General features: G+C 45.9%; 1 protein-coding gene and 1 non-coding gene across 3 annotated transcripts in view; one reads left to right on the top strand and one right to left on the bottom strand.

The window, feature by feature from the left end:
• Positions 1-6,121, bottom strand: part of ELMO1 (engulfment and cell motility 1) — a 296,344-nt gene extending 290,223 nt beyond the window's left edge. For both annotated transcript variants that reach the window (XM_033165673.1, XM_033165674.1), the window contains exon 1: positions 5,968-6,121. The gene's annotated coding sequence lies outside the window, so the exon portion shown is untranslated. The remainder of the gene's footprint in view (positions 1-5,967) is intronic.
• Positions 6,122-22,499: 16,378 nt separating this feature from the next.
• On the top strand, positions 22,500-22,571 carry TRNAE-CUC. The gene has a single exon. It is a non-coding gene; the product is annotated as a tRNA-Glu (tRNA).
• The last annotated feature ends 1,849 nt before the right edge of the window (positions 22,572-24,420 follow it).

Raw genomic sequence — 24,420 nt, 5'->3', positions numbered from 1 at the left:
CAAATTACCCTCATAGGAAATGGTCACAAAGCTGCATAAGGCTTTTTTTTTTTTCAACCAAGCCCAGCAGGCGTTCTCCAGGGGTCTCAGGAAGAGGTCTTCCAAATTATCTGATTCTTTAACTGGAAAAGACAGGAGTTGATTTTCTGCATGCAAAACACGTGCTCTACCCATGAGCTGTCTACCTCCTCTCCAGCTCCAAGCTGGGGCTCCTCAGTCTTGTGTGCCAATCGCCCACGCAGGCGCAGACCAAGTCCAGACCCGCTTAGTGTGTTATGGCTGCTCCTTTATGTGACTTTAGGCTCTGCTGATTCTATGAACTGGTCCTAATAAATGGGTTATGACCATAATAAACGGGTCAGGTAGGAACAGAGTTCTTTAAAAAGAAAAGAAAAAAGACAACCAAAAAGTGTTTTACGGTTTTTAAGCAACTAAAATGGAAGGTAATACCAAAAAGGCAATAACGGTTTAATGATTGTTACTTCAGTTTTATGCAAAGCTGTTGAAAACAAAACCTTTCACGGCATGCAACAATTACAAGACCAGATAATTCTTTTAAAAAGACTTTGTAGCAAAGAGAGCCCCATAGCTCAGTGCACACAGAGTTCCTATGTTAAACCTCAGCATTTGCAATTGAAATATATCGGCTAACAGGGCCGGGAAAGACTTGCAACACAGGACAGTACTTGCGACACAAGATCTCGAAAAGGCCACTGGTCTCCTAGTGGTGGGTTGGTTCTCAAGCTTGAGTCTCTAGCCATTGTTGGACTACAACTCCCATCATCCCTAGCTAGCAGGACCAGTGGTCAGGGATGATGGGAGCTGTAGTCGAACAACAGCCAGAGACCCAAGTTTGAGAACCACTGCGATTAGTGGTACACCACCTGACCTATCTCGACCTACGGCGAGTTGCAGCAACAATACAATCGCCATACAAAGATATAGTAACACACAAAAAGGTCAGTCCCCAAATGTGCCCTTCGGCTAAAGGCTGGCCTCGGATCCAAAAATGTTGAGGGATTTCCAGTGCAGACAATACTGGGCGACTTGAGGACAGTCCTCTCCTGGTGTAAGGAAGGAGCCTTATTCCAACCCGCAAGGTGACATTCACAAAGCACCACAAGTTGATCTAGAGACGATGCATCTCTGCAGCAAAGCACATGGTTCTCCCCAAGATGTTCAATACCTTTCATTCATCTATAATGGCCTTTACAGACTGTAAGTGCTTTGCAGACCACAAACTATCCATCATGTTTGTTCCACATGCTGTTGTTTACCTCAAACTCTTTGGCATAAGCAAGTTCAGGAATACATTTACTTCGAAACGCAAGCCAGCTTTGAGTATTGCTGGGCAGGCTGCTCCGAAAAGTCTTATCAAAGGAATAGCAACATGTACAGCCTATTAGCGAAGGGATATTTTAGAAGGTCTTGGCGGAATGGTCTTAATTACCCAAAGCTGGGAGGCAGCAGGGCCTCCAGATGTTCCTTTATTTTAGCAGTCTTTCTCATTCAGTAACTTCAAAGGCCCACCGAACACAAAGGACATCCTGATTTTCAAAGCAGTGCTGGAACACCATGTCCCTCTGCGATACAATCCTACACCCAGCTCCCCTGAAAGAAGTCCCACCAAGTTCAATGGGACCTACTCTCAGGTAAGTGTGCAGTGGCCTACTACGGCCTTCGCTCTTCAAAAACAGACCTAAAGTTGCTCATGGATTCCTTTGAGAATGCCAGGGCAAGGGGGGGGCAGTGGATCACTTGATTGTCGGCATGGAAAGCATGAGATCACATCCTAAAAGCAAAAGAAAATAGCCGAAGCCCTCACGGCAAGAGCTCAAACTGCACAATCCAAGAGATTTCAGCAAACAAAGGGCGGAAGGAAGGGTGGAGCGGCGCCACACAAGCACACGGAAGTTTGCCACAGAAAGAGCCCCGTGAGGAAGTGCTATTACATGCACGGTTGTCTCAAGAAGAAACCAACCGTCTAGTTGCTTCCATCTCCCACTAGACACCCAGGAGAAAATGTGCACGCTGATAAACTGAGGATGAGGCCAGAAATGCCTCCCTTACGATGAGAGAGGCACATTACATGCACCACCAGAAGGAACGGATGCATCACAGGCGAGAGAGTGCGCAAGTCCCTTGCTCCAGGGCAGTTTTATTGACTTGGAATAGAAATCCCTCGGAATAAAGAGGCTGTAGATGGTCGGCATCTATGGCTGTAAAATGAAACAAGCCTGTCTACAATATCTGCTTTCTGTAGGTCGTTCTGTGAATTTTACAGAATCAGAAAGAGACTCTGAGCACATTTTTTTCTTGCTTAGCATGTTATCGTGGAAGTGGAAGGGGCAGAAATCTATGACAAGCCTCACTCTACTTTCTGCTTGATGCCGTGTTGTGTTGCTAGACAGCACAGGGGCCTGGTGCTCCTGTAAGGTTCAAAGATCTCGCTGCCCTAATTAGTTGCCATGAAATAATTTATGAGTAGCAACTTAAAGTCAGACATCGCTATCCTATGGAAGGAGAATATCTTAATACATGTAAGAAGCAGCAAATTATTAGTATGGATTCGCCCTAGGTGATAAAGCGACGTGTGCACATATAAGCATGTCGAGATAGAAAAATACTTACAGATAGCAGGTGAAGAAAAACCAAATTATTATCTATACATTTACAGAGCCCACCCATGCAACTGCTGACTCGGTACATTCAATATTTAAAAATGCACAAACCAGTCTAAAAGATCCTTTTAAATTTCAGGCCATTCCCCAACAATATGGCCTAGTCAGCTGATTACAAAAAACAACAACACATAAATGGAAGAAGAGAAATTCAAATGGTTTCAGTAGACAGCACTAGAAAATACAAGTGATGTTTTGGGTCTCTCCCCTCCCCCTTACAGTAGTGGAAAAGAAATAAAGAAAAATAATTACAATTGTGGGTGAAGTTCTGATACACTCACAGGACAGTAGCCAGCCAAAGAGTACCGTAATTGAATTCAATGTATGAGTTCAGCATATACTTTAATCTCTCCCACTAAAAAAATGGGGGGGGGGGGTTTGAAGTGTTTAACTTTACCCAGACTATACCTTTAAATTGCATACTTCAGACATTTTAAATACACACCAAAAAACCATAGAAGTGCAAAAGCAACTTAAGTAAAAATATATAGCACAAAACCCTGTAACTGATTAAAACTATGGTTATCAAAACTCTCTCTGGGGGAGGGGGAGTCACGCCCTGGAATGAAAGTTTAGCTTTTTACTCAGAAATATAGTAAGTCATTGCTCTTACTGTAAACTCAACTAGATGAATGCAACTGGTTTTTGTTTTCAATGCCAGCTCTTGCATGAAGTCCTGCTGGTACTTTTCACCTGCCTCTCGCTGTCCAGTCACTCAATTCTACACAGAGCCTAGCTGCAGCAGAATAAAACTATATTATTATTTGCAAATTTTTGTTGTGATTAAGTTACATTTCTCTTTATTCGCTGAAAGATGGGTGTCACATGCAGTGCATGAACTTATTGAACTTTCCATCATAATCAAGATAGTGTGTGTGTATAGTAAACTGGATATTTTTTATATGGTGTGCAGAGTACATTACAGTGTGCCAAAGGGCAGGGCCCTGGGCCAAGCAGCTAGCAATGAAATTCAAATTAATACTTGGGGGCAGAGGAAGAATAGATGGGTACAAGGGGACGGGCCCAAAGGCTTCACAGGAAAGGTGGGCCTTGAAGAAAACAGAAGCTGGCACCACGCAAGTGTTTTGGAAGGCTACTGAAAGCATACAACACAGCAAGGGGCGAAGCCAGAGTCTTGTGAAAGAGCATGAGATTTTCAGAAGGTGGAGCGGGAAGCTTTTAACTAATGATACAGAGGAATCAACGCATGATGCTTGCTTCCATTGATGGTTGCACTGTAAATTCCAGAGTTCAATGGGGCTTGCTTCTAAGTAAGAAGGTCTATGACTGCACCCTCTCTCTCATGTTTGTATATGTATGTGTGTGTGTGTGTGTGTGTGTGTTTTACTGTTTATTTTAAACCTGGGTGTTTTAAACATTTTGCTGAAATTGTTTTGTGCGTTAATTTTAAACATGTATGGATTTTATAACTGATGTCATGCTTGCAAGCCACTTAGAAGCCATTCTGGCCTGTAAGCGGCATAAAAATCAAGCACCTCTAACGTTTATACGTAGGGCTACGCTTACCTGTAAGGAGGCAGGGGCAAGACTCGGTTGACAAGAAATAAGGTGGGGGGGGGGTCAAGTGCTCAGCTCCTTATCCACCAGCTTGCGATTCTGCCTTAGGCATCAAAATGCCTTTGTCTGCTTTATAAAATATTCCTACTTTGTGGGGGCAGGTGAGGGGCCAGCATCAGATTTAAGGCAATGCTAGTAGTCCCCCCCCCCACAGGGTGCCAAGCCAAGGGGGTGCAAAATAAAATATTATAATAATATATTTAATGCAGGAACCTACTGAGAAGATAAATTCAAAAAGCAACTGTATGTCAAAATAATAATAAAAAATTCGTGGGGGACCCCAGAATTGTCCTCGCTTAGGGTGCCATATTACAAGAGTCTGTCCCTGAGCTATTTCCTAACCCCACGACATAGCGGCATTCCCATCTCCCTTTTCTAGGTAGCCTGGTAGCGCGATTTTTGTCTTGACCCGCATCAGGCTCGGGTCGTTTCACACGTGCGGGCCGGGGAAGTCAGGTGCAGAGGCGCGGAAAACGGAAAAGCACCTGGAGCGACTGTTTGGTGGAAGGGTCAAGAAGAGGAAGAAGAGATCGTGAGAAAGGGGGGAAGAGAGGCGAGAGGGCTGCGTGGCCGGCAGGCGAGAGAGCAACCCCCTTGCGGGCAGCCCCGAGGCCGCTTAATCTAGGGCAACGCCGCCCCCCGGAGGCGCGCGCTGCGCCTTCCTCCCATTGCGCGCCCACCCACCCCCGACCCCAGCAAACACCCCACGCGCGGGCAGCGGCTGCCGATCGAGCACGGGGGTGGGGAGAGGCGCGCTTCCTCCCCAACTGCAGCAATGTCCTCCTTCCTCCCCCCCCCCCTTCCGAGCCCTCGGGCGCTCCTCTTCAGGCGCTGCCCGGGTCTCTCGCACAGACGGAACAGATCCCACCCCCCACCCCAAAGAGCACGCACCTTTTATCCCCCTTCCCTTTTTGGCTGCTGCGCGGACGCCTCCATCGCCCTCCCCGGGGGGCAAACGGCACCTCCGGAGCAGCCTCCCTCCCTCCCTCGCCCGCCCACCCCCGCCAAAGGCGTGCCTCGCTCGCGGCCAGAAACAAGGAAGGGGAGGCCACCTGCGGCCACCCATCCCGGGGAGAGGAGCCGCCACCGCACCGCACCGCACCCCCCACAGCACGCGCAACTCTACAGCTCTCCGGACGCCCCCTTCCTCTCCTCTTTAAGTCTTCCCTGCGGTTGCCCACCCACCCCCGCACTCACCCAGCGCCCACCCCGCTCACTTCTTCGCAGGAGCAGCTCCCCTGCCCCCCCCTTCCCTGCAAAGGGGCCGCATTTCCCACGCGCGCCTTCCCCAGCCCCTGCAGCGCAGGTAGAGCGCGTCAGGTCCCCATGGCGAGCCCAGACGCGCGCACGGCGTGGAGAAGGGTCAACCCCCCCTCCCGCCACTCACCCCAACCAACTCCGCGGGACTTGCTCCCGAGCGGACGGCACCCTCCCCGCAAAAGAAACCCGCAGCTGCACCTCCCCGTCCAGGGGACCAGCAGCAGCCCGCACCGTCGGGCCAGCTCCCGTCCCCAGAGGAGCGCATGCAATCTTGCGAGCCCCCCTCCCTCCTCCTCCTCCTCCTGCCCGCAATCCTATCCCTGAAGCCGAGCAAGCGGCCGGAGCGGACAAGGAAGTTGGCTGCGTTGCCGCAGAGGCTGGAGGGCGCCGCGCTTCCCGGTGGCTCCCCTAGCCAGCGCCTCCTGCACCATGGAAGTTGGCCTCTTACCGCGGCTTGTTTGGGTGCTTCTCTTTCCGACTCTCTCTTTCTCTTTCTATCCCATCATCAGACTCCAACGCGCGCACACCCCGCACAGAAGCCTCGCCGCCGCCGCCGCTCTCACTTCCTCTTCCTTCCTCCTGCTGGCCGGAGACGCGATTTGCATCTGCAAAGAAGCCTCTCCCCCCCCCCTCCTCCCCAAGAAGATGATCTCTTAAAAACTCATCGTTTCTTTGGAGACGGAGAGTTGTTGTTGTTGCTGCATCAGCCTTCGGTCTTCACGGATTAAATCGCTGATCCGGCGCGATCCTAAAGGCATGTTCATTCGAAGGACCGCGGAGCTGGGTGGGCTGGCCGAGGGGTTTGCAAGGCTTTGCGCAACGACGCCGTTCTCGGGGACCCTTCAAACTTGCCAGGCCTTGGCGAAAAGATAGCGGCGCGTAACGGTTCGGGTTGGCTCTCGGTCTCGGCGTTCGTAAGGGAACCTTAAAACATAAAAATAAAGCAACGAGCCCTTCTGAGTGTGTTTTGCTGGAAAATGCTTCCGCAAGCGGGACGAGTGTCGCGAAGGCAGGAGTAGCTTCCCATTAGAGGGTGGCTGGGGGATTTGCGGGGAACGACTGCCCCAAACACTCGCTGCTCTTACGTGGGATTGTTGACCCAAGATAACACTTGCTTTTTGGAGGAGCGTGCAAGCGCAGCTCAGCAGCAGCGCGGATCTTTAGCGAGCGAGGGCGGCAGTGAGCACATTATGTAGCATATATAGAATTATGGACTTGGAAGGGACCCCGGAGAGATAAGTATTTATATATACCTCCAATTTCAAATTTGTTTGCAACCAGCCATCGCTGTAGTTGCCTCTCTTAGCAAGTGATGGGTGTTTATCTCCATGCTGTGAAAAGCTTCAGCTGCTGTTTTACTACACGTTAAGCTGTTCTTGAAAGGCGCAGACAGGAACTCTGGCCATTTCTTTTTGAGGCAGCTCCAGTTCAATTTTCAGGAACTCCATAGTTCACACATACATGAGACAGAGTGTGAAAGGCGAGAGAGTAAGCAACTGCGTAGATGCAGTAGAGATTTCTCAGTGAAATAAATGAATGAAATTAAGTCAGATGTACGCACATACCTCCCAAACACATCTATGGTATACTAAGGAAGCTTATTCTCCAGGTGTCAATTGTTTTGTGACCCAAAGATCACCATCCACACACCAGAGGCGTTAGCAGGATTGCGGGGAACCCGAGCTTTGCAGGAAAGAGCCCTAAGGACAGAACTCTGAATCCGCACACTCCATTGCTGTGGAATGGAATGGAGTACTGTAAATCCTGAAAAGAAGGCATGGCTGACTGGAAGGTCTCTCGTCCAGGCACTGAACAGACCTAGACCTCACCAAGACCTGGCTGGCTGGTGCCCACTGGGGTTGATAGAGTAGGGAGGCCAACAATGGCAGGCAAAACCAGATAATCCTAGTTTTGGCCCCTTCCTCCCTGCTGAGTCCTGCAATGAGGACACTGAGACTAGGGTACTCACAAGTAGACCATAAATACTGTGCTGCTAGTGAATAGGCTATAAAGTAGTCAGGTTCTGGAGTCAAGTGATTTTAAAATTGTGTCGAACATTTGCCTACTCTTGGGTCCCTTTTTAAGTCCGTGGGATCTGTGTTTTGAGCATTACCGGTAATCCTGGCTCGCATGCACATGGCGGTTTTATGATGCCCACTGTCTTGTGCATTTGTTCTCATTTGTTTCCAGGGAGGTTATACAACAGTGAACATTCATCTGGATTTGTTTGCACAGAGATTCTGCGTTATCCTGTCCATACATCCTGGAGACCACCTGACAGGGTCTGAAAGACAGTGACTTACTAGGAAAAAAAAAAGACCTGTTCCCATTTGTGTTTCCTCTCCCTCTGGCCCTAATGCACAAGATGCTCCTTCTCACACTTGTCCCCTGCCGGCAGGGTCAGAGAGGGCGACAGCAACAAGGGGGGCTATGAGGGCCCAGTGCTCAACCCCCTGTTTGGATGTAGACCAGGGATCCCCAAACTAAGGCCCGGGGGCCGGATGCGGCCCAATCACCTTCTAAATGCGGCCCGCGGACAGTCCGGGAATCAGCATGTTTTTACATGAGTAGAATGTGTCCTTTTATTTAAAATGCATCTCTGGCTTATTTGTGGGGCCTGCCTGGTGTTTTTACATGAGTAGAATGTGTGCTTTTATTTAAAATGCATCTCTGGGTTATTTGGGGGGCATAGGAATTCATTCATATATATTTTTTCAAAATATAGTCCGGCCCCCCACAAGGTCTGAGGAACAGTGGACCGGCCCATGGCTGAAAATTTTGCTGATCCCTGGTGTAGACCTTGGCAGGGGCCCAGTGATGCCAGTCCCTGATGCCACCCCACGGGGGGGGGGGTCACCCAGCAAAATGGGTTGGCAATAGATGCAGGAGACCCAGACCAAAGTACTTATTCACTCATTCTATCATTAATTTATAACATTCACTGCCACATAAATGCTGTGCTGGCTGATGTCTTTAAAAGGGATGGTGCATCCATCTATCAGCTGCTATTAGGTCTGATAGCTAAATAGACCATCCCTGTTGAGAGACAATGTGCCACTGCAGACCAACTGCGGAGGCCTTGCCTGCCTGCACCGTGGCAGCATCTGGTTGGCCAGTGATGGGGAAACGATGCTGGACTAAATGGACCCAGCAGGAATCTTCTTAAGTTCTTATGGGTCATGAATTATTAGTTTAAAGACATCATTTCGGTCTTGATCACTGCTAGTGCAGAAAGTATAGCAGATAAGCGAATGACTGAGACAGTTTTGTCCAGCATTTGACAGCCAATCTGTTTTCAGGCGCTAGTCAAAGTACAAGTTACCACATTTGAAGCCCTAAAACAGTTTGGGATCAGAATATTTAAAGGACCAAAATCCCACAGTTAAAATTATATGAAGAGGCCTATCAACTCGGGCCCCTATTTTCTTACATTAATGAAACACTGGGTACAAATAAGAAGACTTTTTATTGTATCCATGTATTTTTTTAAAAAACAGAAGTAGCCTGTAAAGCCAAAACACTATCCAACTTATTAAAAATCTGGAAATTCAGAAAATAAATGCTGGTGCCCGGTATATTCCCATTGATTCCTCTTGAGGGTCATGCAGAATTACAAGACTGAAAGATTTTCACCAAAAAACAAAAAACAAAAACAAAAATGTCATCCTATTATCATTATCATTATTATTTGTATACCACCCTTCATCCAAGGGTCACAAGGCGGTTCACAAAAATACAAAATGAGAACACAAAATACCAGTACATAATAAAACAAAAACAGACCAATAATTCCCTGTCGCCCAAACCCCTTACCATAAACACATTTAAAAGGCCATAGAAAGAGAAATGTTTTCACCTGGCAGCTAAAGATATATAATGCTGGGGAGAGCATTGCACGAGAGGGGAGTCACCACAGAAAAGTCCCTTTCTCATGTTGCCAGCCTCCAACGTCTTGTGGAAGAGGCACACAAAGAAGGGCCTTAGCAGATGATCACAGAGACCAGGTTGGTTCATATGGGGAAAAGCAGTCCTTGCTACTGGAAAGAATTTTTTATTTTATTTTGTTTTGACTATGGCAGACCAACACGGCTACCCACCTGTAACCTGTGCAGTTGGTTCATGCAGAAATTTTATTTTACTCAAGTCAGAATATCACACACACAAACACCTCCTTTCCATTAGAGGGGATATGGGGTGGCGGTCTTTCTTCTACATACATGTTGTGGGAATGTATTAAAGTTAATTAATGTATTAATGAGATCTCTAAACTAGTGTGGGTACAAGCAACAGAAACACCAGTGTATTGAATCTTTTCACGAGGGGGGGGGGAGACCTGCAATGTAAGACTCTCCTCGGTTTTCTGTTAACAGCAGCTCCACTTTGATAACCAGGTTTCAGAAAACTCTATGCAGCATAAACTTCCAAAAATGGTTTAATAAGGTGTGGGAAATTGCACTCAAAAATTGACTCAACGTCTCCATACTGCTAGAGGTAAAAAAAAAAAAAAAGAAATAAACATTTTCAGCTGACTGTTGGGTGTTTCTAATGTAGACAAATATCCCTACAAATGAACAATCTCTCCTGCAGCATTCTGGAATATATGGCCACAATAAGACTCATATATTTGCAAAGATGCGTATCGCTGTCAAATTAACAGGGGGTTCTGTTACAACCAACAACTTATCCGTTATGTTAGGGCTATCCAACTTTGCTATAAGATTTCTGTATTTGTAAAACTATTTACTTTTTCTTTTCTACGTTTGAGGCACTGAAATTGGGAGTGATAGTCTATTTTCTGCATTAAGAAAAAAATCAATGAAGAACTATTATTTGGGGGGGGGGGAAGAGAATAGTTAAAGGACCATTTGCTGCCATATGTTCCTGCCCATCTACTAAGGGCCTTATGGTGAGAGGACCTCTTCCACGTCTCACCTAAGGTGTGATTGGCACAAACATGCGAAAGGACTTTTCCATTTGTGACACCCACCCACCTTGCCTCAGCGGATCCATATGCCACCTCCTGAAAATTTATCTGGGAAGGTTTCTGATCTGCATCCTATTGGTTAATTTTGCTTTCTAAATGGAGATCTTTATCCTAATTGGTATCTGTATTGGATCTGAACACATTTTTTATATATTCTGTTGTTTTGTCTTGTTTTTATATATGGAGTTGTTTGACAGTTTTTATACAGACCTGTCTTCCTCTAGACATAGAAATATAAGGCTGTCGTCATGCATCAGAGGATTTATAGTGCCTCATCACAATCCCAGATTTGCATTAAATTGGGGTTGGGTAGGGGAACAAAAGGGGACACGGGTGGCGCTGTGGGTTAAACCACAGAGCCTAGGGCTTGCTGATCAGAAGGTCAGTGGTTCGAATCCCCGCAACGGGGTGAGCTCCCGTTGCTCGGTCCCTGCTCCTGCCAACCTAGCAGTTCGAAAGCATGTCAAAGTCCAGATAAATAGGTACCGCTCTGGCAGGAAGGTAAACGGCGTTTCCGTGCACTGCTCTGGTTCGCCAGAAGCGGCTTAGTCATGCTGGCCACATGACCCGGAAGCTGTACGCCGGCTCCCTCGGCCAGTAAAGCAAGATGAGCACCGCAACCCCAGAGTCGTCAGCGACTGGACCTAATGGTCAGGGGTCCCTTCACCTTTACCTTAGGGGAACAAAAGAGAGGGCAGGCTGCACAACACCAGTGGCTATGGCATGGGAGTGAGAGGGGAGGGACACTGAGAAAAATGGCACAACAGCAGGGATTTGAATAAAGAAGAGTGGGGAGACATGGAGGAAAATGGCAGGTTTAAACAGCAGAGGATGTTCCCTAATTGAATAAGCCAACTGACAGGCTTGCTCTAATTAATTCTATTCATTTCAAAGATATGGTAGCATGTATCAGCATGGGGTTTGTGTGGAAAGGGGGCTGCAGAATAGGAGAGGGGAGAAGGCATGGAGAGGGGTGATCTGTGTGCAAGGAAGAGTTGAAAAAGGTATGGAGAGTGGCTGGGGGAAAGGGAGAGGAAGTGGAAATGGGTTGCATAATGGAGGGATGCAGGGCTGGAGCAGAGAGAAGTGGCTTCAGAAATGGGCTTGGGTGGGGTGTGTGAAAAGAGCTTTGTAGTTGCATGGTTTGGGAAGAGGAAACTTGGGGGGGAGTGTCAGGGGGGTTGTTGAGCAGGGTGAGCAAGAGCCAAGCCCCTAATTTCATATACGTTTTCACTATATTGCAAATCACTTTGGGATGCATCATGGGAAGTGATTCATAAATGACATTGTTGTTGTTGTTGTTATCCTCATTATTATCATTATTAATAATAATAATAATAATAATAATAATAATAATTTCATGCATTGGTTAACTTTGATTTATGATTCTAGCTTTGCATTTCTGATTAATGCTAGCTGCCTTGAGTGGCTCACTTTTGAATTGGAAAGGCAAGTTATAAATATTCCTAATAAATAAATAAATTGCTCTTAGCTCCATGTGGCAGAGCTGCCGTCTCTTGGAGTCAGAGTCAGATTGCAGCACAGATATGTACTCAACTCCCAAAAGCAACCGGCTGCCCTTGCAGATGCCCAGGGCTCGTTCCTGCCAAGCGGCTCCAAAACTCACACCATTTCCCTCTCTCCCTGCTCCAAGCCTTCCCATTCTTTCTTGGAACACAGCTAGGAACCCTTGTCCCTCACACTTTCAGTGCAACTCTGTGCACGTCTACTTGGTAGTAAGTCCTCGTGAATAAAATGGAGCATAGTTCCAGGAAAGTGGGTTTGATTGCAAGTCGGTTTCTATGGTTATTATCCCCCACCCCACCTTTTAGGTATGAACACCCCACCATGAGAGCCTCTTGTGGTCTGAAGTGAAACGAAGGATGTTTATCACTTCAGTGAGGCCCCAGATGTTGCTCTATTTATACCAGTACTTGTCCTTCCCTTCCTTCTGCTGTAGCGTATTGTTATAAGATGGCGTGTGTCGTCCCCCCCTGCCCCCCCATGCAATGTTTTGTCTTCCGGTCATGTTGTATTTTTCATATTTCAAAGGGGAAGATTATGTTCATGTCCTCGCCAAAGAAGTGTTGAAGGCTGGGGAGCTGGCTGGAGTGCAAGCTCTGTGCCAAAATTTAGTCGCTCACACATTTTTCAAAAACAGTTTGGAAGCGTAGACAATGTGGCCACAGATCATAAGCCAAGGTTTAATCTGAGCAGCACCAGTGCTTTTTTTCTGGGGGTACGCACACCCCTAAACATTTCTTGAATCTTTGTACTTTTATCCGTTTACTGTATTTATTTTTCCCAATTCAAAGTATAAAATGGTGACTTTGAGAGTACCCCTAAACATTTTTTATATAAAAAAGCACTTAGCAGCACCCTATTGTCCCCTCCCCCTTTCCAAAGGTGCTTGTTGCCTGACTGAGTTGTATTTTCTCTGCAGGTTGTGGTCCAAACTGACTCCCTGCCACTCTGGCATTTCTAACCGCAGCCAGACAACCCGAAGGTAAGCAGGTGAATCTTCCCTGCCATCCCCACTTGGTGTCAACACTCCAGGAGAAGATTCACCTGCTTACATTTGTGTAATGTAATGCCAGTTACAAATGGCAACGAGAATGTCCGCTAGCATCTGGATTCCCTCTTTTAACAGGTGTAAATGTCTCTTCAAGTTGATGTCTCAGTGCATCTACTGTAGTCGACTTGTGCAACTCTGGGCCACCAGCCACCCCAAAATAGCTCACTAGCTATGTGTGGCATCCCATCAAGGTTTCAAAAAACTATCCTGTTTTTATGGTCTGCCTAAGGCTGTGAAGTTGGGAAACATGGAGGGCACAAGGAGAAGGGGACGACAGAGGATGAGATGGCTGGACAGTGTTCTCAAAGCAACTAGCATGAGTTTGGCCAAACTGCAGTGGAGGATAGGGGTGCCTGGCGTACTTTGGTCCATGGGGTCATGAAGACTGAACGACTGAACAACAACAAAGGCTGTGAAAATGTGGTTATCAAGCACTCAGTAGTTTGCAGCACAGAGATGATGGGCGCAGGCCAGCCCTCCTGTAAATGGCCATCATTATCTGCCCTGCATCTACTCCCCTTGCCTGATGGAATGCATGTTTTGTTCGAACCCTTAAATATACATGTTTTGCTGTCATCTGCCTTTAGCCTATGTCATGGCAACGTGAATAGCCAATAACTGATAGCTTTAGAATATGTCTGCGAAAGCCGCCAGAGGCTTTAGTAAAAGCATCGTGTAATGACCAATGATTTATATGTCCCACACTGCGCTCTCATGTTGAAAGGAATTCCTGAGCATAAAACCAGTTTTGTGAATTGGGTCAAACTGAGGATTTTGGCAGTGTGGCTCATGACACAGAGGTGAGAAAAGCTGGACTTGCCAAAACTCCCTCTTTGGGACACTTTAAAAGCCTTGGGTGTGGGGGCTGCCTGCCTTGGCACCTGGTCTTTTTAAATAATAAAAAAGGGATATCCTATTGAAAATCTGATTCCACAATAAGGACTCTGTTAGCCTAAAAAGAGTATGTACTGTTTTCTGACTTGAAGAACAGGTATTTCAGAGGAAATGATGAGACCAAATTAAACAGAGTTTTCCCAAATGGGAATTCATGAAAGATTTGTGTTTCCTACTGAAAGGCAACACTAGTTTCTAGTTAAAAACCAGATAATACTCCTAGTCTAGTTTTCTGAAGAAAAATAAACTGTCCCAAAGATGAAGTGATTATTCCCCTCAGTGCTTTAATCAAAAGAAGTCCTAATGAACATGTATTATTATGTGTTTATGAGGAAGAACTCTCATCAAACCATTCCATGGCAGATGACAAAATGGCTACCAATCAGTTACCTCATTTTAGTTTGTTTAGTATCTGGCTGAAAATAAATGTACTGTAGTCCCCTGCAGCCCCAGTTTTGTTTTGAGGCAATGGTTGTCATCAATGACGCACTTAATTTTTGTTTTAATTGGATAACATAAAAATTCTAAATGAGGGGTTGCCAACTTGGTGGGACGCAGGGGGCGCTGTGGTCTAAACCACTGAGCCTCTTGGGCTTGCTGATCAGAAGGTCGGTGGTTCAAATCCCCGTGATGGAGTGAAAAATCAAGAGGTGGCCATTATTCATAAATAACCAGATACCCACCCCATCACTGTTATGGGAGGACTGGTTTTCCACAGAACAAATTAGTAGTTCAAGGAAGCCTTTGTTTTGGAAACACCTCGGGACAGCTTTTCTGAAATGGTCCACTCATTCTGAAGAATCCCATTGACTTATTCATTCAATGGCTGATGAAATATATATTATCAACCTGTGTCCTCACATGAGCATCAAGTTCCATTGTGTTGAACACCGCATGGTGCCATTTGGCTATGGCAACAAGTGTATTCCCCCACAGATGGGATTTCAGCCAATCAGTCTGGCTGCCACTTGGACTTCAGAGACAATTCAGGCACTTTGGCAGAGGAACATGCACAATATTTAGTCCATTCAGCATGTTAACATTTTTATTTTATTTTGTTGGATTGTGAATGATGGAGGAAATAAAGATAATTTGTTCTCTGGGGCAGATAAACCACCTCCACAAACCTGGTGTATCATCATGGAGGTATTTTGCAATGCCACCTTGCATGAAATACAGGATTATCCTCTAGGTATGCAATAGTGTTAGATTGGTAGAGAAGGACTGGGGAGACCCAGGTTCAAATCCCAACTCAGGAAGAAAGCCTGTAGGATGACCCTGGGCTAGTCATCCTCTCACCCTTACCCAACTTATAAGGTTGTCATGAGGTTAAAGTGGTGATGGGAGGGAGAGAACAATGTATGCCACCCTGAATTCCATGGAAGAAGAAAGGTTGGATATCAGTGTCGTAAACAGATGAAATACGTAGCGCTGAAAATCTCTGTCAGTCATCAGGCTACTAACATAAGTTCAGTAGTGTCTATGTGGCGCTGTGGGTTAAACCACAGAACTTAGGGCTTGCCGATCAGAAGGTTGGCGGTTCGAATCCCCATGACGGGGTGATTTCCTGTTGCTTTGTCCCAGCTCCTGCCAACCTAGCCGTTTGAAAGCACGTCAAAGTGCAAGTAGATAAATAGATACTGCTCCGGTGGGAAGGTAAACAACATTTCCGTGCGCTGCTCTGGTTCGCCAGAAGTGGCCTAGTCATGCTGATCACATGACCCGGAAACTGTATACTGGCTCCCTCGGCCAATAAAGCGTTTTGCCATTTTAAAGTTGCCTGTAGTTGCAGCATCAGACCACAATCATGCAGGTGCATGTCTATTTAGCCAAAGATTTATAGTCATACAAACTCACCCAACAGGGTTTGCCCCAAGAGGGGCCAGAAAACAGGGCATATACCTGTAACCCCATGAGAAAGATTTGTGTGTTCCCAGCTCTATGAGGCTATAAGGAGGACAGTTCAGTGCGAGTTAAATGAATTCAACAGAACAACCCAAAACAAGCCAGATGGGCAGGGTATAAATAATTTATTATTATTATTATTATTATTATTATTATTATTATTATTATTATTAAGCTGTCAGAGAAAGAAAGTTGCGAATCAAGATGAGAAAGCAGAAATTTGCAATAGCTTTTAAAAAAGAAACAGATATGTCTGGTGCATATAACAAAATCTGAAAAAAAGATGGAACCCCAACTGTGCGTGAATAAACACGAGATTTTACAGATGGTAGGAAGAAACTGTTTCTAGTCATTCCTGCTAAGTGGTTTGAAGCACCACATTCTACAGATTGCCTTTGAACCTGAAAGATGCCAGCTGTGTTGTAATTAACATGGAGTGAGTGGTACAGAAAAATATGCCTGTTGTTCCTCGCCTTTGTCCCTCCAGAAACTAGACTGTCAAATTTTAAACGTTTCACATTTAGGGGGGGTTTTTTTGGCAAGAAGATTGAAGGATGATCAAAGAAACATTTAAACTTTTCTTTTAGAAAAAAAATGTGCCTGTACTCACCGTGAAGTTGTTACAGCTAGTGCCACATTTTGAACCAGTGCTTTTCTGCTAGGAAAAAAAGCACTGGGTGAAAACAAGCACTGATTCCTGATGTATCTGATGCCAATGACTTTGCAAATAATTGGATGCATCCTTGAAGGATGGTAATCCATGTTTTTTTAACTGCATCTATTTTTATTTAAGAGGTAAAATGATGTGGAAAGGCCATACCAGAAAATGCAAATATATAAGGAAAACATTTGAAGGTGATTACAAAACATCCTTCTTTCCAAACCAGAATCTTTTGACTAAATAAACAGCTTCAGCTTTCTCTCTGGTTGTTCCTCGGCATGAAAAGAATGATAGAGATCGCTATGTAACCCAAAGTACAATCTGTGGCTGAGTCGATCTCGCTTTTGCAGCTGTTTATTATAAATGCATTTTCAGAATGCCAGTATTCTAATGGTGCCCACACAGCCGTATCCACAAAATGACTGCCAATTTCCCCTCTTTACCAAATACCTCTCAAGAGCATTTTTGTGTATTTTTTGCAAAGTGGCCATAATTTAGGACGGATTCCTTTTGAAACGTTTCTCTTAAAGCTGTACATCCATGTACGGGCTGCATGAAATAATGCAAACGCGGCCGTATATTCATAGACTATTGATGGTGCTTCCAGGCAGGGGCTTACAATCACAAACAGGCTGTTTGGATATCGCAAACTGGCAATCCACAACATTCCTGGGCTCTTAAGGGACTTCCAGACCAGGGCCATAATACTGCAAATGGGTCATTAAGACACTGCAAAACAGGTAATTCCCAATAGCTTTAACCCCCCCCCAAAAAAAACCACACACTTACTGTAATGATTTCCCACAAAGGGGGTAAATCTGAATATGGACTGGAATTTCGATGCTTATGGCGTGGTGTGGTTGCTGCACAGTATTTGCATGCCCTGATCCCACAATAAACACCCCCCTGGGAGCAGCCTTAGAGAGAAGGATCTTTCTCGTGACTGGAAGGAGAAGGAAAGAAGTTTTAAAAGGCAGAACTAGAATTATAGGCTAGGACAGGCATAGGCAAACCTGGCCCTCCAGATGTTTTGGGACTACAACTCCCATCACCCCTAGCTCACAGGACCAGTGGTCAGGGATGATGGGAACTGTAGTCTCAAAACATATGGAGGGCCGAGTTTGGGGAAGCCTGAGCTAGGATAAAGAGTAGGAAAAGGCAGCAAAAGGACAGGTATTTCAGCAAAAGGACAGGGTTTTCATCAGTTGTACACCATAATCATCACAATTATAACAGACAAAGGCTTGACATATCTCGCTTTGCATGTCATGAGTCTATCTCATATATTAAACTCCAGTAGCTAATGAAAACTATTGCTTACATAAATAGACTTTTCCATGATATACTAATATTTAGAGTTTCACCTTTATTCGGTATCTATATATCTATATCAATATATAGGGACGCGGGTGGCGCTGTGGGTTAAACCGCAGAGCCTAGGGCTTGCCGATCAGAAGGTCAGAAGGTCGGCAGTTCGAATCCCCGCGACGGGGTGAACTCCTGTTGTTTGGTCCCTGCTCCTGCCCACCTAGCAGTTCGAAAGCACCTCAATGTGCAAGTAGATAAATAGGTACCGCTCCAGTGGGAAGGTAAACGGCGTTTCCGTGCGCTGCTCTGGTTCGCCAGTAGCGGCTTAGTCATGCTGGCCACATGACCCAGAAAAACTGTCTGCGAACAAACACCGGCTCCCTCGGCCTATAGAGCAAGATGAGTGCTGCAACCCCAGAGTCATCCGCGACTGGTCCTAAAGGTCAGGGGTACCTTTACCTCTTTATATCTATATCTAGATACATAGATAGATAGATAGATAGATAGATAGATAGATAGATAGATAGAAACTGCCTGTGAAAAATATTTGACTTTACCCAGCTTTTAACATGGCAGCCCAAGACTCCATCCATTGGGCTAATAGTGGCAATTCTTATTTCTACTACTCTGTGTTGCACCACAACAGCACATGCCCAGGAGAAATTTCATGAATGCTTGGTTAAGTGCATGGAATGTGAATACTCTGATAAGAAAACAGTGTGGCAGGCTATGTACCTTGATGCTTCTTGTTTTCCGAGTTTTTATGCCTTGGTGAAACAAAGCACTCTGTTGTCAGACACTCTCCCTACAAACCTCAGACCATAATAAATTTCTTACAACAATTATCTGTTGAGCAGAAGGCCTGTATTCTGAATGATAAGTGAGGCTCTGTGTGAGCTTGCAAATATTGGCCAAAAGACAATGCTGTGTTTCAATACTATACATGAACAAATTGGAGGGGGGGCGGAACCTCACATAGTGGTTATATTAAGACTGCAATCCTAAACCCGCGACCCTGGTGCCATTGAACACAAGTGCAATTTAATTCACACGCATAGGATTGTGCTGCCTGGCTGTGTTGCTATGCATGCTTACTTGGGGCTAAGTCCTGCTGAACTCAATGGAATATATTGCCAAATAAACATGTGTGAGTCACACGGCACACTAGGAAAACAGGACGAGATCCAGTGTGCTGCATCATTGCTAAGTGCCATACGGAGCACCAGTGAAGTTACATAAAATGTAATTTTCACAATATAAGGGAAGATTCACAGCTGCTTTTGGATCACATGGTCTCTCTGGCCTGGGCACATTTCCATAAATAACTGCAACTCATCCCTGGGAATGTGCCTCTGGATGTGTGGTGTTAAAGGCGAGTGGGGAACTTTGGTTCATAAAGTGAACATGCGAATTAACCCTCGGTGACAGATGACCACAATAAGTCTCTTTGACCCCTCGGGAGGAGTCATATGTTAAACTACTTTAGTGGATTGTCAAAAATTACTCCGTGTGCACTCAGAGAAAGCTGCGCCTAAGTGAGATTCTGACTTGGTAAATAAATTTCCCTTCCTTTGAATGTATGTTTCCAGCAAACATCATGCCTGAGGTTTAAATGCATTATGCAGCTGTTTTAATATGATGTCACGACTGGCTTCATGAAGTTCAGCAGGAGCAGAAATAGCAGGGCAAGTGTACCAAAATAACTGGCTTCTAATCTTCTGCCTTGTGGGTGTGGGAGGGGAAGGGATCCGAGGGCCTGAAAGTAGAGTTAACTTTCACAGTAGCATAATCTAGGGAAAAACCACAGGTGAAATAAGAATCACCACCAGCAAATATCTGAAGATCAATATGCTGTTAAAGCACAGAAAGGGGCAGGTTCTCCCCCCCCCCAAGGTTTGCAACCCTTGCTTTTCATATCAGTCTCCGTAGATCTTCATGGCCTAATCCTTTGCAAGTGAAACATGAAACATCACCCATAAAGGCTGCAATCCTGTACATGTCTACTTGAGTGTGGTACTTAATTCCAGTAGAATTTATTTTATTTTATTTGTTCAATTTCTATACTGTCTTTCATCCGAGGATCACAAGGTGGTTTACAATACAAAAACACAAAATACATACTATAATAACAAACAAAAACAGTACCCTTCCCGCCCAACACAGTTTTAAAAAGCATAGATGGCCAACTCCCAAGAGACTGCGATCTACTTACAGAGTTAAAAAGTGGCAGTGCTTTACCCCCTCTTGGGGGGTACAGATCAAAGTTGTTGAGCTTTTTTGGGGGGGAGGAAGGCCCGTTTTTTAGGCTTACAGATCAAAGTTGTTGTTGAGCTTTTTTAAGGGAGAAAGAAAGCTCCATTTTTGGGGAGTGCAGGGCAAAAAAATTGAGGTTTTTTTTAGGGAATCCAAAGTTATTGAGCTTCTTTTGGGGGAGCCAGTGATCTACCACAGGTGTCCAGTGATCTACCGGTAGATCACGATCTACCTATCGGACATGCCTGCCATAGATTGTTTAATTAGCCAAAGGCCTGGGAGAAGAGAAATATTTTTGCCTGACACCTAAAGATATGTAACAAAGGTGCCAGGCAAGCATTCCTGGGGAGAGCATCCCACAAGTAGGGAGCCACTGCAGAAAAGGCCCATTCTCATGTTGCCACCATCTGAACCTCTTATGGAGGGGTCACACGAAGAAGGACCTTGGATGATGATTGCAGGGTCCGAGTCAGATTATATAGGGATAGGCAGTCCTTGAGATATTGTGGTTCTGTGTCTTTTATGTAAACCTAGATGACCCTCAGGGTCCCTTCCAACTCTACACTTCTACAATTCTATCAGTGGCGTAGGAAGCCGCTTGGGCACCTGGAGCGGCAAACATGACATGCACCCGGGGGCGGGGCATTGTTCCGTAGTGCGCATGCGCAGCGTTGCTACGTAGTGGGTTGCCATTGTCGTCAACCCAGTGCCGTATGGACGGTCAATCCAGTGCCGTACGGATGGTCAATCCAGTGCTGTATGGCTGTAGCCGCAAGCAGAGGATCCCGGCACCATCCGTATGGCGCTGGAGCGGCGGTGGCGGCAAACCGCATGTCTTGTCACCCCCGGAGATGTGGCACCGGGAGCGTGCCGCCCCCACCGCCCCCCTGTTGCTACGCCACTGGATTCTATATAGACAGGGCCAGCCCAACAATGAGGCAAGATGAGGTGACTGCCTTAGGTAGCAGGATCTACTGGGGCAGCAGATCCCAATGTTGACCTTTCTTCCTCCCTTGTTCCTGATGCAGCTGCTCCCTCACCCTTTCTTCCCTGGTGGGAAGCAGGGCGCCATTTTGGGGTCTGTCTCAGGTGCCCAAATGTATAGACCTGCGCTGTATACAGACAGCAATGATGAAATAATACGGGCAGCTGGCTAACACAAAGCCAGCCTATTAACAGGCACACCACCGGGGACAGTGAGGGGCAGTTTCAGACGGGGACATTCTCACCCCTACTTAGGAGGTGCCAGGAGCTGAACCTGTGTGCAAATGAGATGCTCTACCAGGGAGCTACCTTCTTCCCCTGAGACAGTTCAGTGGCAACACAGGCTGCTGCAGACAAGTAACAAAAGGAACAGAACAGTGAAACCCTTATGGTAAAGATCAAAAGCATCTGATGTGCTAATAGGAATGCTGAGGTCCTAAATCCGGATGATGAATAGGATGCTCAAAGGCTAAAGCCTGATTCAGACAGGATGCACGGCAGGTATACATTTGCCACCCATGAGCAGGCCTAACGTTCCCCCAGGTGTGCACTTGCATGGATAATGTCACTTTTGATCAAAGCAATTGTGACTATATATATCCAGCTGACAAACCTAGACAGCATCTTAAAAAGCAAAGACATCACCTTGCCGACAAAGGTCCGTATAGTTAAAGCTATGGTTTTCCCAGTAGTAATGTAAGGAAGTGAGAGCTGGACCATAAAGAAGGCTGATCGCCGAAGAATTGATGCTTTTGAATTATGGTGCTGGAGGAGACTTTTGAGAGTCCCATGGACTGCAAAAAGATCAAACCTATCCATTCTGAAGGAAATCAGCCCTGAGTGCTCACTGGAAGGACAGATCCTGAAGTTGAGGCTCCAATACTTTGGCCACCTCATGAGAAGAGAAGACTCCCTAGAAAAGACCCTGATGTTGGGAAAGATGGAGGGCACAAGGAGAAGGGGACGACAGAGGATGAGATGATTGGAGACTGGCATGAGTTTGGCCAAACTGTGAGAGGCAGTGAAGGATAGGCGTGCCTGGCATGCTCTGGTCCATGGGGTCACAAAGAGTCGGACACGACTGAACGACTGAACAACAACAACAAGCTGCATTTCCTTGTGATCACAGCCTGCAGGAAAGGTGCTGCCCCATCACGGTGAATTGCTCCTGGAAAAAAAGCTGATCCCAGGAGACTGAACTAAGCATACCCAACCAAGGGTTTTTGTTTTTGTTTTGAGACTTTCACTTGATGCACATCGAACCCTCTCTCATCTGCTGCATATTAGTCTACCTCTATGTCACATTTGCAACCTGCCCTTTTGCCAAGTTGTTCAATTGTAACTTGTTTCCCCATTTCACCTGTGCATCATCCCTGGGAGGTAGATTCAAGGCTTGGAGATGGGGCCTGGTGCATATCCCTGGTGGTCTAGTGGTTAGGATTCGGTGCTCTCACCGCTGTGGCCTGGGTTCGATTCCCGGTCAGGGAATTCTTTAGGGATGCAGGTGGCGCTGTGGTCTAAGCCACTGAGCCTCTTGGGCTTGCTGATCAGAAGGTTGGCTGTTCGAATCCGCACAATGGGGTGAGCTCCTATTGCTCTGTCCCAGCTCCTGCCTACCTAGCAGTTCGAAAGCACACCAGTGCAAGTAGATAAATAGGCGGGAAGGTAAGCGGTGTTTCCGTGTGCTCTGGTTTCCATCACAGTGTTCCATTGCGCCAGAAGCAGTTTAGTCCTGCTGGCCGCATGACCCGGAAAGCTGTCTGTGGACAAACGCCGGCTCCCTCGGCCTGAAAGTGAGATGAGCGCCATAACAGCCTTTGACTGGACTTAACCATCCAGGGGCCCTTTACCTTTACCTGGGAATGCAGCGAACGTCATCACTTAGCTGGTATTGAACCCAGGTCTTCCCCTCTCAAGCTCAAAACTCTGCCCACCACAATATTCTAGCCTGCCTCCTGTTTATATTTTGACATGATGAGAGCCATCCACACTGAGACAGGAATGATCTCGGTATAGCATCTCCATACACTGTTCCTTCTTTAAACATACAATCGTCAGTCGCTCCAGTTTTTATTTATTGCTTTAGCACCGACCATGTGCATGGTGCTTCACAAAGAATGGGAGAACAGCTTTATGCCCACGTGGAACTTACAATACAAGGGAGAATATTTTTTTTATTAAAAAATCCTTCCAGTAGCACCTTAGAGACCAACTAAGTTTGTTCTTGGTATGAAAGCTCATACCAAGAACAAACTTAGTTGGTCTCTAAGGTGCTACTGGAAGGATTTTTTTGTTTGTTTTATTTTTTTGTTTTGACTATGGCAGACCAACACAGCTACCTACCTGTAAATACAAGGGAGGCAATAGATGAACAGGTGAGGAACAGACAGAGGCAAGGCAATACTAAATGCTGAACCTGGAATGATACATTTGCACAAGGCCCATGCAGCAGTCTTTGTCTCCTTTCAGATTTATTGGTTCTAATTTTGAATTTTTAAAATTTGTGTTCCCTATAGAGCCAAATGCTATTTAGATTATCTCCAAAATCAAATAGAGAACTGAGAGGTATCAGGATTGGTTATTGAAGCGTGATCTGGAATTAAACTTTTCAGAAATGAATCCTAGCCTTCCCCCCACTTCCCTCTTCCCAGTTGTGCCTTACTAATTCCAGACAAATAAAGGCAGTATTTTGCTTCATGGTCTTGATATAGCCAATTCAAATTTGTAGGGTTGTTTCTCAATACAACCTTGCCTGAACCAGATAATATCTCTGCACGTCAGGTTCTGGAAACAAGCTGTGTGTCGGTTTTCATCTAAAAAAAAAGGGCACTCTGGAGTGTTTAATTAAAATTAAGGTGCCCTTTGCAAAAAAAAAAGAGTCACCCTTCACCATTGCCAAACAACAGTGAAGAATGAACAACTAACCAGCATGAAAACACGAGCAAACTCTCCTACATTCCCACTTACAAGTTCTCACCTGTGGCTGGTTTGCTCCAAGTCCTACCCAGACACCAGGGATGGGGAACATCTGGCTCTCCAGATGTTGTTAGACTTCAGCTGCCATCAGCCACCTGCCAGGGGTGGGCAGGGCTAGAGACAAGACTGCACAGAGCAACAGGGAAGACTCTTGGCTTTCTATGGCAAATTATATCCCAGCAATGTAAAAGTCAGAGATTTGTACCTACCTACATTTCTATCCAGGAAAGCAAGAGGCACTATTGTTGTTCAAAAAGACACCAGAGCCAGGCAAAAACTTGTCTGTAAGCTGCCTTGAGTCCTTGTCAGGGCAAAAAGGTAAAGGGACCCCTGACCATTAGGTCCAGTTGCGGACGACTCT

This window comes from Lacerta agilis, chromosome 12 (genome assembly GCF_009819535.1).
Source record: "Lacerta agilis isolate rLacAgi1 chromosome 12, rLacAgi1.pri, whole genome shotgun sequence".
Classification (NCBI taxonomy): domain Eukaryota; kingdom Metazoa; phylum Chordata; class Lepidosauria; order Squamata; family Lacertidae; genus Lacerta; species Lacerta agilis.
The sequence above is the reverse complement of the archived record's forward strand: the minus strand, read 5'-3'. Positions and strand labels throughout refer to the sequence as shown.